This window comes from Rousettus aegyptiacus, unplaced genomic scaffold (assembly GCF_014176215.1).
Source record: "Rousettus aegyptiacus isolate mRouAeg1 unplaced genomic scaffold, mRouAeg1.p scaffold_m13_p_8, whole genome shotgun sequence".
Classification (NCBI taxonomy): domain Eukaryota; kingdom Metazoa; phylum Chordata; class Mammalia; order Chiroptera; family Pteropodidae; genus Rousettus; species Rousettus aegyptiacus.
This window is the reverse complement of record NW_023416311.1, coordinates 97,575,530-97,601,637: the sequence shown is the minus strand read 5'-3', so window position 1 is coordinate 97,601,637 and position 26,108 is coordinate 97,575,530. Positions and strand designations below refer to the sequence as shown.

General features: G+C 30.1%; 1 protein-coding gene across 1 annotated transcript in view; it reads right to left on the bottom strand.

The window, feature by feature from the left end:
• The window catches only part of CDH9 (cadherin 9), a 96,713-nt gene that overhangs the window by 30,480 nt on the left and 40,125 nt on the right, over positions 1-26,108 (bottom strand). The gene's annotated exons all lie outside the window — the stretch shown is intronic.

Genomic DNA, 26,108 nt, shown 5'->3' with positions numbered 1-26,108 from the left:
ACAGTATTATTTCACATATGTACAACAGGTTTATAAACAACCATTAAGATTATGGTCTACATATATACAGTTGGACATAAATCACTTAAGTAAGATATTCATGCTAAAATGTAGTCTAGAGCGTATAACTTTATATCTTTATTTTTATAAAAAAATTTCTCAACAGATACATAATATTGAGAACAGTTATATAGTTTTAAAATGTTCTCATTTATTTTTAAGTTGTACATGTTTTGTATATTTTTGTAAATAAATTTATACTAATTTCTCAATTAAATAAGGGAAAAGTAAATAAACAGAACGATATATGTGAAGAACAATATATGAGATAAACTATAAAATGTCTCCCACACTTTATACTGCACTGTTCTCACATTTATACAGGCAGAAAAAAAATAACTGAGAGATTGGTCTATTGTCAAGATTGTCAAATATATTTTCAGGCTGAAACAGTGGAAATCAGAGGAGATGCTGAAATAGAATAAAAATTGTTGGAATAATAAGTGCTGTGAGACAGAGATCATGCACTTTGTTGGGAAATTCTATCCAATGATTATCTTATGCAAATTATTAATGAGTATCCAAAATAAAAAGCAGGAACAAGTTTATAATGTTATAAAATTTCAGTGGAAATTTTATATACATACACACAAATGAAAATTTAATTTTTCTTTATCTCTCTTCGTTATTTTTTCACATATTTAACATAATTATAATATTATAATACAATACCATTATACGTTAATTTTTGCAGTCAAAGATGTTTCATTTAACACTTTATTGTGATATATTAAAATGTGCAGGGAACTGAATCTGTATCTCTCACAGTAAATTAGTTATGATTCTACATCTTACTTAGATTCAAATATCTATGAAATATTTTACTTTTCAGACATTTTTTCCTCCTTCAAAATATTTCAGAGTCTGGGAATATATTTAGTGAAGCGTAGTAGTAATTATAATCAAAACACTTTTCTCTGAATATTCAATTTAAAAATTTCAAGGACAATTCAGTATGAAAATTATACCATTTGGACTGAGGATGATGTCCAAAATAAAATAAAATATTTAGGAATTACAAGATTTTCAGAATAAGTATATTGTCTGAAAATATTGAATTTTATTTACAAAGTAAGATATTTGCAACAAAATGATATTATTGTAATCATTCTTAAACTGAAAGCATTGCAATTTAGATTTTCTAACCTAGTCCTACTTGTTTTAATGCCTGATGCAATATTTTATATAGACTCTTTATTCTATTAATTTAAAATTCCATTTTAAAAGAATCATTTGACACAAAATCAAGCACATTTTAAAAATGTCTTTAATTCACAATTTTATTCTAGGAATGAAAGCTTTCGATAGTTATTTCCTGGTACAATATAATACAAACAAAAACAATTTTCTTAAAATGCTGAATTTCTCTATCATTTACATCATTAATTTAAAATCATACACTTAGAATTGATAGAAACCAATAGTAAAGCCTATTATATAATAACCTAAATATAAATACAAATCTTATACATGAATCCCAAACTAGACATGTTTCAAGATCAGTGAAGCAGAATAAAGTAAAACCTTATATATATTGTTATAGAACAAAGGTCAGATAAGTTGCCTTAAAATGCGACACCAAAATATATATCTATTTTTTATATCTCAATAAACCTAGTGTCCTTCTCTGGAAAAAATTATTTGCCTCTTCTAAACTTGAATAAATTCATTAAAAATACTATGAATTGTAGATAAATTTCTAAATTGGTAACTAATTTTCCAACAGTATCATTTTTAGTTTTGCTTGTTAGTTTCTTTTTTTTTTTTAGAAATTGGAAAAAAATTCAACATGTACATTCAAGATAGGCTAAAACTTTAATTATGCCTTTGATGGCTAATTTTATATGCCAACTTGTCAGGGCAACAGGATACCCAGATATTTGGTAAAACATTATTCTGGGTTTGTCTTTGGTGATGTTTCTGGATGAGATTAGCAATTGAATCTATAGGCTGAATAAAAATGAATTGACCTCCCCTAATGTGACTGAGCCTTATCTAATACTTTAAAGGCCAGAATACAAAATGAGAATGAGGGAAAGAGAATTTACTCTCTCTGCCTCTTAAATTAAAACTGGAGTTATACTATTGGCTCTTAAGCTTCAGGACTCGAGAGACTTCAACTACTCCATCTTGCAGCTTGCCAACTGCAGATCTTGGGATGGCCCAGCCTTCATAATCACATAAACCAATTTCTTACAAGAAATTTATGTGAAATATATATATATATGTATATATAATTATAATATATATTATGTTAAATATATATATGTGTGTGTGTGTGTGTGTGTGTGTACATATCTATATCTATCTGTCATCTATCTATCTCCCGATTCTCTGACTCTTTGGAGAACCTCTACTAATACAACATTTGAAAGTAAATTTACAAAGTGAAAACACATTTATCCCTCATCAATTTTTCTTTAAAAATTAGCAGTTAGAGGTTTTTGATTATTAACTTGTTTGAATTTTATTTAACATGTTTTTAATTGCAAAAGTATACCATATTGCTCAACTCTTGTTATCGACAATATTAATTTATCTTTAAAAATATATTTGGAATATTCTAATTTCTCATTCAGTTTTTAATGAAGAAAGACATAGAGCTATTGCTGAAAGTTGCTAAAAATAACAATTAAAAGAATTATATTTATTTCTGATGTTTTAATAATGTTAAAATACACCAATATATTTTCAAGAATAGTATGAAAAATCTACCTTTAAGTTACACATTTTTACACTCATATTACCATACAGAAAGAATAAAAAAACCCATAACTTTTATGACTATATCACAGCACTAATTACACACGAAGTGCTCTATTCAATAGCTAATTGAAACATTTGTCATTAAAAATGGTTGACAAAAAGGCTCTATGGGTTGGCTTAATCATTTAAATGAGCATGTTCTCAATTTGAGTGGGAAAGGTAATGAAGGGAGATCCTCATGTCTCTGAAATTGTTTATAGAATCTAGAGAGAGGAATGGAGATGTGGGGGAATGCAATTATAAAAACATCTTTCCATCTAAGAAATTTTTCTTTCATTATTCCTAATCCAATGATGCCAGAGCCCTTTAAAATTTTTGTATATCTAACGACTGTCTGAGGACTATTTCTGATGGTATTAAGTTTACCAGTGCATACTTCAAAAAGTATTTTGAGATGAGTCATAACATCAACCCCAGCTGCCTAATTAGAGCTACCTATAAGTGCAATTCCATTACCATGCAGAACAGCTTGTCCTAGATTCTCTACCTGTCAAATCCCTCATCTGCCTAGAGGTGGAGGAGGAAGGTGGCTGAGAAATGTTGGTAAGAGTGCTTTTATTACCATATCCAAAGGTAGATAACATACCTACTACACTTAAAAATCAACCTTAGGTGCAAAAAAAGTAATAAATGAGAGATATAACATATACAAAAGATACTCATAAAAGGATTAGTACCCCAGGGAGAAATATGACTATCCAATTTACAAGCAAGCATCTTAGTGCAATGAAATAATATTCTTAGTTCTCCCTCCCAGATCTAATGATGACCAATGGAAAGCAGAAGGAGAAACCTCAAGACTTGTTATCCCCACAGAAGAAATATTGAACTCTTGCTCATTTTTCCATTGCGAAAACATATGTGGTAACTTGATAAACACTAGCCCCACTATTTCACATGTTCTGTGGGTACATCAGGAGCTCATCTGGAGATTCTGAATGGAATTGGGATAACATTCCTAGAATGTTGTCAGCATGACGACAAAGTCTCACTAACCCCACTAAGGATACCAGAAAAAGCTCTTTTTCAAGAGATGGACAATGGTTGTAAATTAGTCTTGAGAGAAAACAAAGCTTTAATTATATCAATTAATTTAATAATAACTTTAGCAGAGCTGTCAACAATAGTGGAATAGGGCTTATTCATTACATGGAAAAGCTATCGGATGTCATAATCTCTGATTTCTTTAAAGCCAGTAACTGTGTGGCTTAGAGAGCCAAACAAAGCAAAGTCGATTATGTGAATCCTATATTAAACTTAAGAAATAGTAGTTTGTTACCAAAAAAAAAGTGTGGTTTTTATTACTGGTTTTAAAATCCTGAATATTACAGTTAAAATGAAAATCTTCACTGTGGTGTAACTCATTGGGTTTGAATAGGTAGAGGGATAACACTTTGTCATCACACTTCGAAGCCAGTGTCCTAGATTCTCTTCTGTTTTAACTGGGATATTATTATGTCCACAAACCAAATGTAACCCAGAATCCCAAAATAATGTTCTTTGGTCACCATCTCAGTCAGTTGGAATGCATAGTACATAGGAAATTACTAAATTAATCCCTCTGACAGAGTTATAGAATGAAAAAAATGGCTTGCAAATTGATTTAAAGAATGAAATTAAAACCAGACTTATGTAAATGATAATTCTCCAGAATGAGAAAATATTTTATGATCTGAATTGAAGTTACCACTTGATGAAAGCCTCTGAAAATTGTCCAGAAAAGAAAGTAAATTTGGCCTTATAAAAATTACACATTCAATAAATATATCAACACATATAAAAAATTCCAAATGCTTGTGGTTGCTGGAGGAATAAGAGTAATTGCATTACAAAAAGAATATTAAAAACACTCTGAAGAGATATCATCATGTCTAACAAGCTTGCAAAGGAAATTTCTGTTAAAATCTATATGAGTCAAGTCTAATTCATTGCCATGGTGTTAGTAAGATTAATCTTTGTAGAAAATATAACACAAACTGTAAGACAGAAAATAAAAATGTATCTCAGAAATATGAAATATGGAAATACTGACTGATGCCAGAGGACAGAGTAGGAGATTAAAACAGTTCACATACTATATGTTTCCTTCACATTACTGGAGAGAGGTTGAAAGAAGGCCTGTGACCATGACCTAATCTTGTAAATATGCGAAAAAAATTTCCTAAAAACAAACTAATGATATCCGGTGGTAGGAGAATACTTATCTTCAAATGCTTTAGTGGATGGTACATGGTTCGGGGTTGCTTTTAGTAATTAAAGCAAGAATTTATGATTAATGAAGTGTGCCATCTGCAAAATGCTGCATAAACTATATGAGTATAAAATGGAGATGCTTGAAACCCTAATTAAAAAGTATTTTTAAGCAGGCGACTGTCCGTCTTACTTACGGACCTATTCTTTAGATGTGGACTGGAGATGCGTCTCATAGGAATCATGGAAGCTGCCTGAATACCCTGCACCTCTTTATATTTTCCATACATTGAACATGTCCTTCAAATTATTAGTAAAGCTCGATATTAGGCTATATTCTGGCCTTATGCAAATCTGATTTGACAATTCCCTGTAATTTTTCTTAGCTCAGATGGAAAGGACGATCATTATCATCTCTTAATAGTGGCATTCCAATGCTATTCTCACAGATCTCTTTTCCTTCAAATGTGCCCACAAAACTTTGTCCTCAACACACAGTCAAAAAAAAATTTCCTCAACGATTTAATTTTGCTCTCCTAAGACTAATTCTCATTGAATAAACTCAAAATGTCTCCATTCCTTAAAAAACAGAGTTAAAGGAGAGAAAAATTAAAGTTGAATAGTGAGGCTGTTTTTAAAACAGTAAGGACATTATAATAAATATGTAATTAGGAAACAAGTAATATAATTGACATTCTATATGGTATAAGCATGAAACACACTGCCTGCAGTAGATTATTCACATTAACTTCAGCGTAACCTTGGTGTTTATATTTTTGCAACATATTTCCTCATCTTTATTGGAAATATAAAAGTTTATACTTAGTAATATATCAAATGTTTTCTTTAGAAAACCTAATAAGGCAGTAATTCAACATATACAGAACTTATATAATTATGATTCAGTTATTACAAAGTGCATTTGAAAATATGACTATAATTCTATTAAATTTTTCTCTATTATACTTCACAAACATTTTTAAAAATAAAATTTATACACCAGTAAACTACAAGTGTACTCACAAAGCATTTTCTCCTAGACATTTCCATGGATACTGCCTTAATGAATTTATTATAAGAATCCTTATCACTGTCTTCTATTTATACTTTCTAAGTAGTTTACCTAGTGAAATGGCTTTATGTACAAATTATAGGTAAAGACTCACAATGACATCTTCATCCCTAATTTTCTACTGTCTTTTCAAATCTAACTTTTAAAAGCCTTTCTTTCATCAGTGTGTCCAATAAGCCATTTATTTAAAACTTCACCGGTGCAAACAGAATTCCCTGTTTCTCTCTGAGTCATCATCTAGTATTCAACCTCTCATCTTGCCTTTTCCAGTACACTCCACTGTGGTCAATGCTGGTAGTACCTTTTGTATGATTGATAACATCAAAATTACACACTGTCATTCTTTCATCCAATCTCTCTGTAAACCCTATGATCTCTGTCTTTTCTGTTAACATCTTAGTTCAAGCCACCACTGTTGGCCATTTGAATTACTCCAGTGGTCTACTCAGTCTCCCTGAATCTCTTCTTCAGAATCCATGTTCCACATAATGACTAGACTGATTCTTTTCAAAAATAATCAGTTTATTGAGTCATTAGCTTAAAACACATCTGTGGCTTTTCATTGCACTAAATCTTAAACAGTTTCTCACACACGCACATACATACACACCTAAAAAAGCAAATAAAACCAAAAAAATTCTATGGCTTCCAAGAACCTACATGGCCACTTTCTAACTCTCTAAATTTACCTAGTCATTATTTCCATCCTCATATTTGCTATAAGAGTGATATTGAAGACATTTTATATGATATTAATGAGAAACAATTATATATATATAATATAAATAAAAATGTTCTTAAACAGAAGTTAGGAATAATAAAATCTAGTTATTGAAGATTATTTTGTTGTCAATATTTCTATGAATATTTGGAATTACCTAAACGTTTTCTCCCATTTTGTTGACAAATCTGATGCACAACTATAGGCTTTATGCAGATTCCATGCTGTATAATTTAGTGCTTTCTCTACATCAAATTAATTAATATGTTCCGGTACTGCTTATATTTTAAATAAATTACCATTATTTTACATATGGAACCTATTTAAAGATTACCTCAAAGTTATTGTGAGAGTTCTGATTTAAAATAATAGATTAAACAAATTTAGCTTCCTCTTTTTTCTAACAAACCAACTGAAATATGACAACAGAAACCCTAAATTGAATAGATTCATAATAGTGTTGAGAAAAAGAACTGGTACATTACTTAATTTTAGCCAATTCTCGAAACAGAGCAAATGGGTAGGATTTATTAACACATGATTCTGAGAAAAAAAGACACACATTTCAGAGGACAACAAAGGATACACTAGTGAGGAAATTAAAGAGTCTGGTTGTTTTTTGTCTATTTATTTGTTTTAAATATATAGGAACCCCCAAAGTGAACAGAAATGGAAAGTGGAACTGAGAAGAAGAATGAACATTGAGGGGGTTAATCAAAAAAGGCTTACAGAATGACATCATTGATTGGTTGGTTTTGTCTCCCTTCCTCTCTGACCAACCTAGAGGACAGAGATGATTTACTCTGAGATCGAAACAATATGCTCTTTAAGAAATCAGAAGTCTTTTTTACACTAGTGTCCCTTGTTTATTTGACAAAAGTATGCCCTACTTGTTTCCCTGCCTGATTCCCACAAATGCCTCCTGAGATAAAGTCTCTCATTCTGTGTAGGTGTCTTCCATATGCACAAAGTTAAAGTTCGCCTTTGAATTAAGGGATAGTATCTTTAATAGCAGTCATAGATATGAACAGACGAAAAAATGCTCATGACATGTTGGAAGAAAATTGGTGACTAGACAGTAACTAGGCTAAAATTAAACAACTGAATTTAGAAGATACTGCATCGATATAATGAAGACAAAAGTATTTTAAACATATTCTAAATTGAATGCTTGTTATACTCATGAAGAACTTAGATTTGCCAAGGAAAAATATTTTACTATAAAAGAAATACAATTAGAAACCCAAAAAGAGTCTGCATAATAAACATATGCAAAAATAGTGATAAGAAAGACAGGACAAAAATTGAGATAAAAATGAAATGACATCAAAAATTAACTCAAAATAGATGAATAGCCTAAATTTAAGAGCTAAAAATATAAAACATGTAGAAGAAAATATAGAGGTAAATCTCCATAACTTTGTATTTGTCAGTGTATTCTTAAATATGACACCATAAGCAAAAAATAAAAATAAAATAGATAAATCGAATATCTTAGAAAAAACAAACAAAAAAAACTGTGTATATCAAAAGATACTATCAATAAGTGAAAAAATAAGCTACGTAATGGAGGATATTTTTGCAAAACATATATCTGATAAGGATCTATGATCCAGAAACATTACACTTTAACAGCACAAACAACCAAATTAAAACATATTTTTAAAATGGTCAAAGGACTTGAATAGACATTTTCCTAGAGAAGAAATTAAAAAGGCCAACAAAAACACCAAAAGATGCTCAACATTAACAGTCATTAGAGACACTAATCAAAACGACAATGAGATACCACTTTACACAGACCATAAAGGGTATTTAAAATTAAACGGAAATAAGTTTTGGTAAAGATCTGGAAATTGGAACCTTCCTGTATTGCTTATGTGAATATAGATGCTGCATCCCCTAAGGAAAACACAGGTTGATGGGACATCAATAAGTTAAAAATAGAATTATCATATAACCCAGCAATCTCACTCCTACATACATATCCAAAAGAAATGAAAACGTGTTGAAAAAATAGCAAAAAGGTAAATCCAAACATCCACTACTGGATAAATGGATAAATAAAACTTAGTATATTCATACAATGGAATATTGTTCAACTATGAAAAGAAATGAAGTGTTGACATACACTATCATATGAATGAATCCTTAAAATATTATAGGTGAAAAAAAGCCAGAAATAAAAGATAATACAGTATAAAATTCTATTTACATAAAATATCCAGAATAGGTAAATCCCTAGAAACTGAAAACAGGTTAGTGGATGACAGGGACTGGGGGCCAGGGGACTAGGAAGTGATAGCCTAGTAGGTATGTGTTTTCTTTTTAGAGAGAGAAAAAAGTTTTGGAAATAGAGATGAAGGTAGCACATTAACACTGTATTAAATTCTTGAATTGTATACTTCAAATTGAATTGTATACTTCAAATTGAATTGTATACTTCAAATTGGTTGATTTATGTTAGTAATACTTTTAAAAAGTAAAAGAAAAATGAAAAAGTAATGGAAACATAGAAATTTAAAATTCTTTGGTTTTATTTCTCCTGAAATTTTATGATGCTGCATAAAGAGAAGTCATCCTAGGTGCTTCCTAGTTAGGGAACATAAGTAGATCCCCTGCCTGGGAATATGTATTGTAAAAACAACAGATGTCTCATCAACAACCTTAGACACTGAAAGATGAGGGAGTTGTCAGTGCTGTTATTGTTAATGTTCATATTATTTTGAAACTAAAATTTTATTTTCAGTGAAGTTATTGATTAAACATGAGGATAAAATCAAGACAATTTATGCATGGACACAAAATGCTTACCTCCCATATGCCATTTCTAAAACAACTGAAAAGTTTACACATTACATTAGACTTTCCAATTAATAATATAATTATGACACTGGGGACTTTCTGTTTAGAATGACATTTGTAAATTTGTCAATATAAAAAAGATAGCTACTTCAAAATAAATCTCTGGAAAGTATGCACAGTTTAGGAAACAAACTAAAAAGTCACAGAATTTCAATAACTGGCAGATATTAAGAGAAAAAAAATCCCATGTTGAAGCTTTGAATACTTTCATTTTTTATTTAACTGACATTAATTTTAAAATATAAATTAGAGCTCCACATGTAAACTGGGTATCAGCTGGTATATCCTGATCTTTTGAAATTTTAGGTAATACTGCACAAACCCTTTTTTAAATATCCTATTGAAAGGCAAAGTTCTTTCTATTAGCTGAACGATTATCAAGGATGCCTGTATGATCCTATCACGTTTATTCCTCGTACATGTATACCAGGTCATCCCAGATATAATACTTTTAAGTAAAAAAAAAATAAGAAAAAAGAAACTTAATTCACTTAATTTGCACCCAGCCAACCAGTAAATCTACCAATATACTTAACAGATTCATATATAATTTTTATTGTGTCGTAGATTTTATTTATTATATAAAAGTCCATGTGGTCCACTTTGACCACTTCACAGAAATCTAGCACAATGTGTTTATCATCTTAAAGCCCTTTTTGCTACCAAACACAAAGTCTTCTAACCAACTTTAATTGACCCTTCACCAAAGTAGTGAGCTTTCTATTATGGGGAATTTCCTTAACCACTGTCTTCTTTTGTTGTGCTATCCACCAACAGGACAAAAAAAAAAAAAAAAAAAAATGACAACAACAAAAATAATAAAACTTTTGCATTCTAACTTTTGGTGGTAGTGGTGGTAGTTTAGAGTCCGTCATAAAGATCTCACCCTCTAATCAGTTTATCATTTTTTTTCTGAAAAGAAAAATATTTTTTAATAAAATAACCCTCCTGATAGCTGTCTAGATATTTTCCTACCAAAAGTTAAAAAAAAAAAACTCTCTTTGAACAAGTTATTCTGCACAGTAATTTCATAAGAATATAAAATAAGGTAAAAAAAATACCCATTACTATTATTAGCAAATATAATTACTATGATGCACATAGATACTGAGCAATAATTGATCAGTCTCATTAAATCACATTAGAATCAACCACTTAGAAGTACTGGTAATAATATAATCTTCAATCTATAGCATTTAGACTTTTGTCTTTTTTGAGACTAGAAGAAAATGTAGGACATAAGACAGTACCAAAATAATTCACATTTCTTTGTAGGATAGCAGTGTATCTAGCTTCTGGCTCTGGCTCCATTTAAGGTACTTTTTGCTGGACTACTTTAAAGTTAATTTTGGATAAGCTACTTACATCTTAGATTCTCTCAAAGTATTTATATAGAAAATACAGCTAAGCGCAAAGGCACTGAATGACAATTTTATCTTTCTTAGGTTATGGTAACGGCGATTGTTAATTGCTGATATACGAGCCCAGCCAGAACATTACAGGATAATATTTTATAGCTTGGTACAAAGATGTAAAATCAGCACTAAATTAGATAAATAAATAATAAATGCAAGTATATAAAGCAAAGTGAATATCAAGATTTCATCTGTCTTCATCTCACTGACCTAAACCAGTCTAATGTAGCTGAAGATTATATATATATACATATATACACACATACACGTATATATGTATATATATATACATGTATATATATGCTATATATTGAAGATTATATCATTATCAGTAGTTCTAAGTGATTGATTCTAATGTAGTTTAATGAGACTGACCAATTATTTCTCAGTATTTGTGTGCATCATAGTAATTGTATTTGCAAATAATAGTAATGGGTAATTTTTTACCTTATTTTATAGTCTCATGAAATCACTCTGCAGAATAACTTGTTCAAAGATATTTTTGGTAGGAAAATATATGGACGGCTATCAAGAGGGTGTGCGTGTGCATGTGTGTGTGTGTGTGTGTGTGTGTAACTATTGATGTTTGTCCTAAAACATAAAATCTGCACTTTTTTAACTAAATAATTTATTTCAGATAGTTTCTTATATCATTTTAAAAAGTTTCGTATACTCTCTTCTCAGTGAAGAAATTGTTCATTCTTATTTAAGCAATCTTCAATGAATGGATATTTAGGTTGGTCTCCTTGTTGTCATTAGTTACTATATTGAGTGCTATAATGAATATTCTTATACATATATCTTCAGATATTTCTAAGAATATATCTGCTGGATAAATTTCTAGTGGGAGAATTCCTGTATCAACTATTAACTACTATTTTATTTTTTGTTCTTTTTGGATACCTAGGGCTAAGAAGCATTTCAAAATCCCTTGACAAGTATTAACCTTTTTTCATTTTTATAAGGCTTATTGGAGAACTACATTTCACTATTGTTTTGATATTATTTCTGTTATTTTGAGTGAAATAGAGAATTTCTTACATAAATGGCCAGAAAAGAATTTTCAGAATGATGACTATTTTGAATTTTTGAAATATCAGTGTGAAAAATTTGAGCATAAAAGTAAGTCAAAAGCAGGAATTCCATTTACATGGGTCATGAAAAAAATTACTCTTATCTTTTCATGTATGTTCCTGTCCCCAATGCCATCAGCTATGTGATTCTTGTAAGCATTCACTGTAAACCTGAGATGTCTTAGCATAGTGTCTGAAACTAACATATCAATGCATAGTTTAACAGATATCAATGCAATGTAGAGTTTAATTGGACTAAATTGATGCTTTAAAAATTCAAAATTCTCTTTGTCTGATACTTATGCTCATTATTTCTTTTAATTATTTTTCCTTGGTTTATTGCTGATATCAAAACTCCTAGATTTTTATTTTTCTTACCTGTTGGTGGGCTGAAAAAGAAATTAAAGATATGTATACATGAATATAATATATATAACATGTATATGATATATATTGTCTACATGTATCATACATATTATATTCGTGTATACATATACACATACCTTTTTCAATGTAAGTCATGTTTTAAATTTTCTTCATACTAAACCAGTTTTAAATTCTTAAAGATTTCAAATGGCACATTTTTGAATTTTAAAATTAAAATATAGTTAAAAATATAGTAGCAAGTTCTGAATTCTAGTAATTTGAGAGGTGTGAGGTTTTTGTTTTTATGAAACTGTCACAAATCTAAATAGTCATTGTCTTTTTCTTTACACATACAATTTAACTTGTAGTTACTAACCTAAGTTATAGTTCTTCCAAACCAATTAAACTTTTTCAAAAACAGTGAAAAAATGACTGTGAAGTACATTGTTTAGCAGTAAAGAATAATCCTTGTAAATTTATTTATTGTTCTTTTAGCAACCTACCTAACCCTAGAAATGTGTGAGGAAAAACAATCTCACTGCTTCAGTATATATACATACACATGATGTATATAAATAGTTTCCCCGATATTGTGTTGTTTGGATATTCCTGATCAAGCTTTGCTGTTTAGGTTACATTATCTTTATCAGGCTTGTGGCATAAAATAAAGATACAGAATAACTAAATCACTGCAACAACTCCAAAGGATGGTAGAATAATTGAGTACACCCTGAAGTTTTTGCATCAGTAATAAGAACTTTCATTTCTCTGCCTTCACTGAAATCTTTCCATACATTTACATAGACTAGACCTTATTTATTTGACAAAAAACTCATTTAGCAAATTTGACCTTGTCCTGTATACTTGTATACATATAAATAAGATGATTTTTTTTCTCATAAATGTTTCAAGTCCTACAATGATTCAAATGTCAAGTGCAAATACAGTAAGAATGGCTCTGGGATCTTCACATATAATTCAAGTTGAATACCAACAAACTTTCATTTTCTCTAAAATTTCTGATCTATAGCAGAGAAAAAAATGTTAGCAGTGAAAACCTCAGAAATGCTCTGACATAGAAGAGACCATTCTTATCACAATTCACACATTTATTACCTTTTATTGTATGATGTTCCTTTTGACATAAATGCAAACTCTGCTTCCTTTCGGCTTTATGCAAAGCTAAAATGGGAGCCTCTATTTCTAGCCTTGACTAGAAAGTTAGAAAAGAGAATGTGCACTGTCTGATTCCAGCATTATTCACCATGAAAATGGTCAAGATGAAGCACATCTTACCAGGAGTGAAATGACATGAGAGAAAATTAGGATTCACTCATCGGCCATATTCTCTCTCACAGAATACAAACAAAGATTACAGCCTTGAATACATCATTTTCAAGAGGCAATTTTTATTCTCTAGGGAGTGCTATGTATTATCACTCTTGCTATTTCATTCTAGCTTTAGAGAAATACCTGCTCAGTGGGAACAACTTTAAATAGTATTATCCATTGTGTTTTCAATGCACAAAATTCATTAAATGTAAAACCTGTAAGTCAAAAAGAAGGGACTTTTTAGAGTGAGTCATTATCATGTAACATATTATTTCTATATTTTACTAAAATCAGCTACATGGCTGAAATACTTTGACAAGTTTTACTTCAGGATATTTGCTTGTGAAGTTTAACCTCTTTACAAAGAAAGCTATTCTTATTGCTCTAACAAATGTGTGTGTGTGTGTGTGTGTGTGTGTGTGTGTGTGTGTGTGTGTGTACACATATGCTTGCACTCCTCTTAGGATTGTAAACTGCAACAAGGTAGTAGTAAGCTTATATTTTTATCCAACTTTGAAGTGATACATGATCATGATACGTGGCTTCAAATTAGGTTATTGACTGTGCTCTCTGTATTACCTTTATACTATGCCTTCAGTTAATAGCTTAAGAAATTAGAAAACCTAAGCTACCAAGATCTTTATAGCCTATGGAAGATTTGGCTGGATATCTGACTGAATAAACATATCATTTTCTTTTGAACCTTAGCTTGTAGTCACCTGTGTGGCATCTGTTTTATTTTGTATTTTTTACTAAAGAAATTACTTGAAAACTAGCAAGCAGTGCAAGCCATATTAACTATTGATACACAGTTGAGCCTGACTTTAATTTATCCACAAACATTTAATTATAGAATATTATCCTTCAACTTCAAATACTTCTATAGCCAAAGCTTTTCAAGTGATTCTAACAAGAAATTTCACTGATTTTGAGTATCTGCTTCTCTGCCCTCATTTACCCTAAGGGAACATGTTTTAATGAATATTTCCTTAAATAGATTTTTTTTCCTTTTGTATTGTAATCTCAATTTCTATTTTGATATTTTGAGTGAATTTTAGTTTCAAAAAGTGTTTATAATGAATTTTTACTCTTTAAAATACATTGAAAAATCCACAAAATAACATATAATGTTTATATTATTTAATACGACTCTATTTACCTGTCTCCTACATAATATATTTTAAAACTTATTTATCCCTCTTCTGTTCCATTTTGTTAAGATTATGTATTCATGTTTAAAAGGGCCATCTTTAGTGAGCAAAAATGATGATTTTTGTACTCATAAAGATAAATAAGCAAATAAATAGACACATATTGCACCTATTGCAAAAATTTGCAAAACTCTAGTAAAGCAGTTCAATGGGTTTCGATGAAATCTACCTATTCATTGTCAATTTTATCTTGTGCTTACTCAGTGCAGTAATTACAATAGTGATGGTAAAATCGAATGCTAATATGTGCCAGGCATTGAACTGGGGTGGGGAGAGAAGGATCTGTATTTCCAAAGAATAAGTCAGTCTAAATAGAGATGACAGGCATTTTAATAAAATTCAGTAAAAACAAAATACTGATGTGAATGTTCACATGCTCTGTTACATAGATAGTAGAATGAAAGATTAAATAGTTCAAAAGACAAAGAATAAATCGCGATCCTGTCTTCTGCCCTCACACTTGTGTTGACGTACTGATGGGATTATTGGAGGTGTTCAAATTGTATCGGGCAGAAGGTGCAGTAGTTACGGAGCTCACAGGTCCTTAATGTTGTAACTGGAAGGGTGAAAGTATGATTCTAAAATAGATGTTTTGGTCCAGATAACAAGTAACTAGAAAACATTTACAAATAGCCACTACAGATTTCCATTTGAAGATTTGAGTCCTTTGCGAGGAAGAAAATAGTGAACCATCATGTTTCTTAACATGCCAGAGGACATCAAAATGCCAACAGTTTTATCCTTAAAAATATTTATCAGAGCAAGGGACTGATTTATACTATCAACTATGGTATAAAGTACTTGAAATCCAAGTCTCTGGTAACATCCCCAAATATTTAGTTGATGTCTAAACTTCATATGCATAAGATATAACTTCAAATAAGACAGATGATATCAGCAAGAAAGCTAAGGAACTCAATAAAGATTTCATCAGCAGAGAATAGAAATTAGAGTCGAATCCTCGCCAAGTTAGTGTATATTTGCAAGTACTCCATATCTTCTTTCGTGCTCAAGAAACGTCAAGTCCTAGAATGACAAAATAATTCTGCCATGGTATAAAATCTGTGTAAACTAAAAGAGTGATAAAACAAATAAACAAATGGGGTGAAATATGATAATTGATAAATCTTGCTAAATACTATACAGAAATTTTTTATACAATTTGAGTGATCCTTTGAAAGTTTTAAATTATTCAAAATAAAGTTAAAAGAAATACACAGGGATATTGATTAGGATGGCACTTAATCTTTAGATTTTTTTTTTTAGTCTTCTAATCTCTAAATATATTGTATTTCTCCATTTAGATCTCCTTTAATGTTTCTAGTATTTGTAGTTTAACTTGAATATTTGAGTATTACCGCTGGTTCTTATCATCAATTCCCTTTGGACTTTATGTCTTTAAACTCTTATTTTGTGGTTGAGTGGCTTAAATCTACATTTCCTAATGATTTGACCACCTTACCATATATATGCTCATGGCAGGCAACTAGGAAATCATCTTTTGTGAAATAGCTATCCAACCTTTTAGCCCATTTTTGTATTTACTCATTCATATTTTCATTGATTTATGGACTTGTATAGGCTTACAAATATATTTCATATCTATTTTACATGTATAATATATGCTAAAATTATTTTATTGCATTTGTAGACATTTTATCTATGCTAAATGACTATTTCAACATCTTTAACCTAAGAGCTAGGAAATTGTCTAATATAATCATAGTACAATTAAAAATTAAAGAAATTTAATAATATAATTATATTTAACATTAATAAAAACAGTCCATCTTCAAATATGTCAATTGATTCAATAATATATCGATGGTAATTTCCCACTTACAATTTCCAGGATTCAGTCTACAATCATGTCCTTAAGTAGGCATGACATATTAATTTCTTTAATTTGAAATAGTTCCTGAGATGAGTAGAAATTGAAAAGCTAATTTTAAAACTTTTATGAAAATGTAAAAGACCTCAAAAGCCACAGTGATCTCGAAGAAGAGAAATGCTGTGGGGGAACTTAAGTGACTCGATTAAAAAATAAAACAATAATGATTCAGTAATTAAGGCAGCTTGTTATTACCATAAGGATAAATAAAATGATCAAGAAGACTGAAAATAGATGTACACATAGACAGATATATGAATTATATTAAAAAAAGGTTATTGAAGTTAGATATGTAAGTTATCTTAAAAAATATAATGATGGTACAATTCCAGATCTATTCGAACCCTCGATCTCTATCTTAAGTCCATAAATTAATTCAAAGTGGCTTATAGCCCTACATGTCATAAAATTATGAAGTTCCTAGAGGAAAACAAAAGATATTACCTTAATGATAGGCAAATATTTCTTAAATATGCACCAAAATTAATAACCTTAAGGAAAGAGATTGGTAAATTAAACCAAATTAAAAGTAAGTTAAAATTAGAATAATTTCCATATGTCTAATATATGACTCGTATCTAGAATATATAAAGGCTTTTTATAAAGTGACAAGACAAAGCTGGATAACAATTTTAAAAAATGAGCAAATGCTTATACATTTAATTCAAAACTAAGATTCACAAATGGCCAGTTCAAAATGAAAATACTCTTAACTTAAATTTTCAAGGTCACTCAAAACTATGATGCAATAGTACTGCACACCACCAAAAATGGTTAAGTTTTTTAAATTATACAATACTAGCAATATAAAACATTAGTAAGTATATGGAGCAACTGCAATTCTTATCAATTCCTGGTTGGAGTAGAAAATGGTACTTCTCTTTGAAAACCATTTGCTAGTATCTACTAAAGATGTATGCACATTCCACAATTCAGCAATCCCATTCTTAAAATATATACACAAGAAATAAATTCACACATCATAATAAAAATATGTAAGAACGTTTATAGCACTTGTGTTTATAATAGCCTCCAGTTAGAAGCACATCAGTCATCTATCAACAGTAGAATAGATAAATTAATTGTGGTATGCCTATACAATGGGAAACTGTAAAGCCATTAAAAATTAATTCTATACACAGCATCATGGATGGTTCTATCCTCCATAAATTTGAAATATAGAGGCTAGGCATACTGTTTAAGTTCATGTATACGAAATTCAAGGACTGGTAAGCTTATCATAAAGGATTCATATCAGCAAACTGGTTACCACTGAGAGAACATTGATTATAAAAAGGTATTTATGAGGGTACATTCTTGGATTCTGGAAATTTTCTATATTGTGATCTTGGTTATTATTAACATAGGTATATGCAAATATTAAAATTTCATTGATGCAATTTTGATGTGCATACATTAGTTATATCTGTATGTCTTTTAACAAACCAAGTTGACAACACACACATACACATATTTATTAAATGTTTTAATTTGCTGATTCAGAATTATTTATGTTCATAGTCATTATTATGTTACAGTCAAGCACTGCCTAATCTGAGAACGTGTTCTGAGAAATGCATCCTTAGGTGGTTTTATTGTGTGAGCATCATAGAGTACACTCATACAGACCTAGCGGCATAGCCTACTACACATCTAATCTATATACTATAGCTTTTTGCTCCTAGCTACAAACCTGTACAGCATGCCTACTAAATATTGTAGCAAATTGTAACACAATGATAGATATTTGTGTGTCTAAACATATAAAAAATACAGTAAAATTACAGTGTAAAAGAGTGTGTGTGTGCCCCTGCCTTGATGGGACAGGGTAAGAGTTGTAGAGGGGTGCAGTTGTAGAGGGAGGGTAGACTTCCAGAAGAGGGAGGAAGGAAAGGAGAGAGGGAAAGAGGAAAAGGAGAGAGAAACGGTTAGCAGAGATCAAAGGGACCCAGAAAAAAAGCTTGAAATGAGAAATAATAAAAGAGAGAGGGGGAGGGGAGAAGGGAGGAGGGGACAAGCAACCTGGGGTGAAACTCAGCACTCTTCAGAGAAAGATAAAAAATTAAAAATCTGTAAAATGTATTACTTATAATGCTCAGTATATAATCTAAGTTTTCTAGAGATTAAAGAATGAGAGAAATATAACAAAATGAGAGGATAGTCAATCAAAATAGGCACAAATAAGACTCAAATGTTAGATTTAATGGAAGAGGCTATAAAAATAACTATCATAAATATATTAAAATTTATAGGGCATACTAAAATAATGGATTAGTACTTAAATAATTTCATAAAATATACGAAAAATCAAATAGTCAAAACTAAAAACTAGAAGTATAAAATAGAACATCTATAATAAAAATATGTATCAGCAGATTGAACACAGAAACATAAGAAACAATACATTTGAAGACAGTAAAAATAAATTATCCTAATTGAAGAACAGAGGGAAAAATATGTTGAAAAAAATATATGCAACACAGTTTCAGTGATCTGTGGAATAATACAGTGTGCACTAATATATTTGTAGTAATTCCCAAAAAGAAGAAAGAACAGACCAAATTTTCAAAAACTGAGCATACAATTTTAAAATTTAATGGAAAAGGACCCATTAGCCTAAGAAGTCCAGTGAATCCCAAGCAGGATAAACAAAAACACATTTAGATGCTAAAAGTGATAGTGTTAGGAAACAAAAACAGATAGAACTTTCAAAACAGAGACTAGTACACATTACATATAGAACCATAATGATGAGAATAATCACTGACTTCTTATTAAAAGTTATAAAATACACATTGCAATGTAACAAAAATTTAAAGTGATAAAAGGAAGAGATAAACCTGTAAACCTATATTTTCTATATATAATTAAATTTTTTTTCAAAAATAAAAGTGAAATAAATATATTTTGAGATTAAAAAAAGCTAAGAAAATTTGTTTCCAATAGACTCACATTACAAGTAATGCTGAAGGAATTTTTCAATTTGAAAGGAAATGATAGCAATAGAAATTCAGATCTATGCAAAAGAATGAAAAACACTGGCTGGAAATGATAATTAGGTATGCTAATACAATACATAACAAAACATTTTTAAAAAACTTTTAAATCGACATTAAAATGCTTAAAATAAATATTTGCAATGTGTGGCATATTTTATAATATATACAGATGAAAATATATGACAAAAATAGAATAAAGTTCCACAAGGGAAATTAAGTTATATTATTCTAAGTTTATTGTATTATGTGCTAAAATATATAGTGTTAATTCAATTTATATTATAATTGTTTAAAGATAACTTATAAAGAATATACATTCATATATTTAAAAAAAATAATTGACCCCAAATATTGTAGAAAAGCAGAAATAAAGGTATAAAGAACAGTTGGGGTAAATGAAAACAAGCAAATGGTAGACTTAAATCCAAATGAATCAATAATTTCATTATATATAAATGGACAAATTTAATTAAATTTTAAAGATTTTCAAAGTGGATAAAAAAGCATTAACCAAATTAGAGCTGTTTACAGGAGCTGTGTCTTAAATATAGTTACTCAAAAGGCCTGAAACAAAAGGATAGAAAAAGATAAACCATACAAACACAATCATAAATGAATTGGTGAATTTGTATCAGGCAACGCAAACTTTAAACAAGTAGCATTATCAAACATAAACGGTAATATTTTATCATAATAAAACATCAGTTAATTAGAATCATAAAAGATAATTAGCTATTTACCTAATCATTGCATAATAATAGATATCTGACAGGTAAAGGGAGAAATTAAAAAATGGAACTTTTTGTTCCATTGGTGCTTGTGCTTAAATATTTTTTCTCTATATTTCTCAGTGTACTCTACTACTTCTATTTAAGTTTCTTTCTTTTTCTCTTTTTTAACACTGATGAGTATACATATGACATATTATTGAATTGTACACTTTAAACCTATATAATTTTGTTAACCAATGTCACTCTAATAAATTTAATTTAAAAATAATTTTAAAAATCACTAGGTATATAAAGGCAGATTTGATAGATGAAGAGACTGTTGGAATATTAGAAATAGTTCAAAAATACTGAAATTGGTGTTGGGAAAAGTCATATGTAATTTGGTTATCATATAAACATTTTCTATATTCTAATATTTTTTGAGTGGTTTAAAGGTTACTTACATTCCAGCAAAAAAATAAAACAAAGTCCATTTAAATTTTAAATGTAAATATTTCTAAGCATAATTACAATTACTTATTCAGTCAGAATTTGTTTAATCTTATCTTTTAATTCTTAATACCTCTTTGAAATTACTTGTATTAAGAACATAGAAATTATTTTGGAGTGAAAGTGAATCTAAAGTATGTGCTTTTTTGAGAGCATAAAGCAAAATGAAAGGGGCTTGGTTGCGATTAGGGCCCTCAAGTATAATTGAAATATAGAAAAGGAATTGCCTATGGTGCAACATGTGTCAGGAGAAGGGAGGACATTTATTTTAATTGTCTCTGCTCTTTCTGTGTATCACAGTTGTCAGTGTCTCAGGACCCAGATGATAAATGCTCCGTAAAGATCTACTGAAATAGCAGCTGAATGTTAATTTTGAGTAAAACTATCAAGTCAAACATTTTGGAGGAGAAAAAAAACAAAATCCAACACAAATTCAAAGCTCAAAGTCATGGATTCTAGGTGGTAAAACAGGCCAGAATAAATAAAACTGTACCATGAATAAGATTTTGATTAATAATATAATTTTTGAGGGAAAATTCTAGATGGGAGAATGAAAACGGCCTTTCTGTAAGAGGATACATTTGAGATTGGGTTTAAAGCAAGGAGAAGAGATGAAATTATGGAAAAGGGGCTTAGGTAATCCCTGGAAAAAGGCCTATGAACATGATGAAATAGAGGTCAGGTATACGGAAAGGAAAGACTTCATTGGCTTAGAGCTCAGGTAACATAGTTATGGGGACATAGAACAGAGGCTGGAATGTGCATAGTATGCGCAAAGTATATTGAATACTTTGAATTCTACTTAAGTAAATTTGAGTTATTTGTCTACAGGCATGTCCAAGAGAAGGGTATTATTTAAGAAACAATGTGTAATGTGTTTTGAGAATGAAAAAAAAAAAACTTGCAGTAAAAATTCTATTTAATGCAGTGGTGTAGTAATGTGATAATACAGTACTGACAGTAAGGGGATTGGCAGAATTAAATAAAAGCACTCTGTTATAAAAGTAGATTTGTATAGAACTCAGTGTGAAATAAGCATTTGTACACTGTCCTGAGAACCTAGTCTTAATGCTTAATATTTTTCTCATGCGTTCCTAGTTCTAAACAACAAACCTGTAAAGAGAATTTTTGGATGCACTGTGCTTTATAAATCAGAAGCAGCTGCTACATGTACTGCACCCTAAGTAATGACATTGTAAAACCTTTATAAAGGGAATTTATTTTGTTTCTGAAAAGCACTATAATATACTATAAAAATTTATCCAATATATTTCAGGAAATTTGTAACTTTATTTCTGTGCCTGGACACATCAAACTACCGTATCTTAAAAGTCTAAGAGAAAATTGCCTATCCAAATATAATATTTTATGTACGTTTTAGGGAAATATCAATATTTAGTGCATAGGTCAACATACATAAGTGCAAAAGAGAGTCATCCCACAATTTGATTACTCAGTCTAATATGAACCAGACTCCTGTTTTGCAGTTGGTACCTGTGTTTCCCTTACTTAACATCTAAACTAAGCATATCTAATTATAACCAAGAGCAGGATAAATGTTAAAATCCCCTTCCATTCTAGGATTCTATGATAATACTCATGATGATTTCAGCTATAGAATAGTAAGAGTTTTTGAAAACCCTGAAAAAAGAGAGATAACTGTAGAAAAGTTATAGTATTTAGATAGTGACTACTATAGGCAAATTTATGACACTATGTCAATTGCTCTGAGCAAAGCAAGTGCTAAGTACATATCTTTGAATTAAAATGTAATGGTTGATTAAGTTGATATTTCAAATTTTTTAATGAATTCTAATGTGTTCCTTAAAAAAAGAATAATCATTATGCCTGTAAATTTGGTACGTTTTCATGCAATAAATGTGTTTTAATAACAATATATTAAAACCAAATACCTAAATTCTGCTCAGTTCTCAATAATAATGATAAGCATTGACCAATTAAGGATTAATCTATGATAATTAGAGATTCTTTAGGTTCTAGATCTAATGTGCGAAAAAATCAAATACATATGAAGCTTCTCTAACAGAATAGTAGGAGCCTTTGCTATGCTTCTTGTTAAATTTATTTTAATTCTTCTCTTGGACTGTATTACTAGTCTGCCTAAGTAATTCAGTCACATGTGTCTATTCAAACTACAGGGAAACTACATGATAATTGTTATAACTTTTTAATTCTCTTGAGTAAGAACCAAAGGTTTCTTTTAGTACAGAAAACAAAATTAGTAAATATCTGATAGTTTCAGTCAAAACTCAGCAACCAAACTTCAGATGGCATTACCGTAAAAAAACAAAAACTGCTCTTAAGTTCAATATTTCTGACTTTTCTGTTGCAAATGTCTGAAATGACATGAGGAAATATTCTATAGCATTTCTTGAGAAAAAACAGCATTGTGATTCACTGTCTTGCTCCTCCAGTCTACTGAAAGCAAATCAATCATCTCAGACTGTGTTCCACCCATAACGAATTTGTACAAGAGCTTTCAGCAGGGGCTCACATCCCACACTGTATGTAAAAACAGCTCAGCATGGAATTCTGGGCCTTTCGCAATAGTGGTCTAAATTCATCCCAGCGGATTAGTCTGTGTTTGTGTGTGCGCACAAACATTTCCTTTATCACGCTATATGCAACCTCACCTCCCTGGATTATCTACATGAAAATTTTTATCACGTTTTTACTAGCTCCTCCTGCCCACAGATACAGCCCCATCCACAATCTTAGAAAAATATTAGGAAATTGGAGTTAAAAAAATTTTAATGGCAATTTAATTTAACCTAACAAGAACCTGAGGTTTAGGAAGTTTAATTGACTTGTAAATTCTCCATAATTATTAAATGTTATAATCTGGACTGAACCTTGTAAATCGCATGTTTATGTGTATGCACATGTAAATTTTATTAAATCTTGTTGCTACTATTTTATTTGTTCTAAAACCGCTTCCTTTAAATTCAGGATCAAATCCTAGATTTTACATGTAAGGAAGCGGTTTTAGAACAAATAAAATAGTAGCAACAAGATTTAATAAAATTTACATGTGCATACACATAAACATGCGATTTACAAGGTTCAGTCCAGATTATAACATTTAATAATTATTTATAATGGGTCTTCCATTTGGGCTCATGATCTGGTTGTCAAAAATAAATAGGTACAAAAAAATTGGACACCTTAACTTATCAATGGGTGAAAAAAGAGGTATTGTCCCAAGACAAGTGATAAGGCATTTTATGAAAAGTAATTAAACTATGCATACAATTTTGGTAGCTATTTCTGACAGATTACAGAACTAATTAAAAATAAGCAAAATGGTACAAAAATATCTAAAGCATAATGTATATTTTAAAATGTCAGTGAAGTAATGCTGGTTAATTACTCAATGCACACTCAGTTTTTAGAAGGAAGCCTTTTTTTGTTTATAGCTAAAACTATATGCTTGTAGTGGAGCCTTGATTGCCTTAGGAATACAAGCATCTCTTTTTATCTGTGGCTATTCTTCTGTATCTGTGAATCTCCCAGGATGAAACCATTTATATAAGGTTCCATGAACTAAATGTGTCCTTTATACACTGCCTTAGAAAAAGAATCATAAGGCAATTTCAAGTCCTCAGACACAAACATTTGTCAGTTGAACTTGAAATATCATGATGTTAGTTATCAACTATAGTGTGAAAGCGATGTTAAATGAAGGATGCTAGAGGATGTCATATGACTAACCTGAGGAGAAATAAGAGGGAAAAATGAACATCAAGTGAACTGTTTGGGGCAAAATGAGTAAGACCTATAGAACCAGAGGAGAGAGATTTCAAAAGAAGAGGAAATAACAGACTTCTGATAAAGGAAGCTGCGTTTGGAAAAATATATATATACCATCATACACACAAAATGAAGAATTAGGTCAAGATTTTGGAAATTTCACAGATAATATATTTCTGATTTAAAAGTAATAGACATAACTTCTGTGATATCAGGTACTTTTTATGTTTATATTTTGGGCCTGTTTTATCTTATTTGCCTGGTATTACAGTGAATCAAGCAATGCTCATACCATTACAGTCAATTCTAGTATAATGTACCAAAGATCGAGAATAATATGTGATCTATGGGCAAAGTTAGTATTTATAATTGTTCATTATGTTTTCATCTCATAATTTGAAATTACTTCAGCATTGGGCTTAAATAGGGGAGAATCAGCAGTGAACAAAGGAATTGTCCTGTGTATAGAATAGTATAAATAAGATTATTAAGGGGAAGATAAATAAATAGAAAATTCTTCACATCAGAAAGATCATGTCATATAATTGATACACAGAAAAGAGAAGGAGAGAGGTAATGAATCTGTTTGCTCAAAACTGAATACAAGAAGGGAGTTATATATTCTCTACTGCCATTTGCTTCCGACTGCTAATGAGCAACTGTTGGTGTTGCTGCTACTAGGATAATATTAAAACTTCCTGAAGGTGATTTCTTTTTTCTGCTTGTTTTTTCCCTTCTTCATTCTTTTGCCTCAAACCCTTTGATCTACATTATAGGCAATAAATAGTTTGGTTTAACTGAAATTAAGAAACAGAAGCATCTAAAAGTATTTGTGTTTATTTCTCATATACATCACACTATTCTTAATTATGATAAATTATGCATCAGTAGAGACCAATACATTTTAGTAAATTTTGGTATATTACAATTGCATTTTGTTTTGCCTCCTATCACACACTGGTTATTATTTACCCATAACTTTAAATTAAGTTTCAAAGAAAGCTTTTTAATCTTTTAAATGCACACACATATAATTAAGCTATATCTAGCTGATTAATATTGAATCAAGTCCACATATGATTTATTTTATTTTGAGGTTTAATATGAATACTAACCTATATTTCGCTACCTGAATAAATTACATTCTTTACCCTAT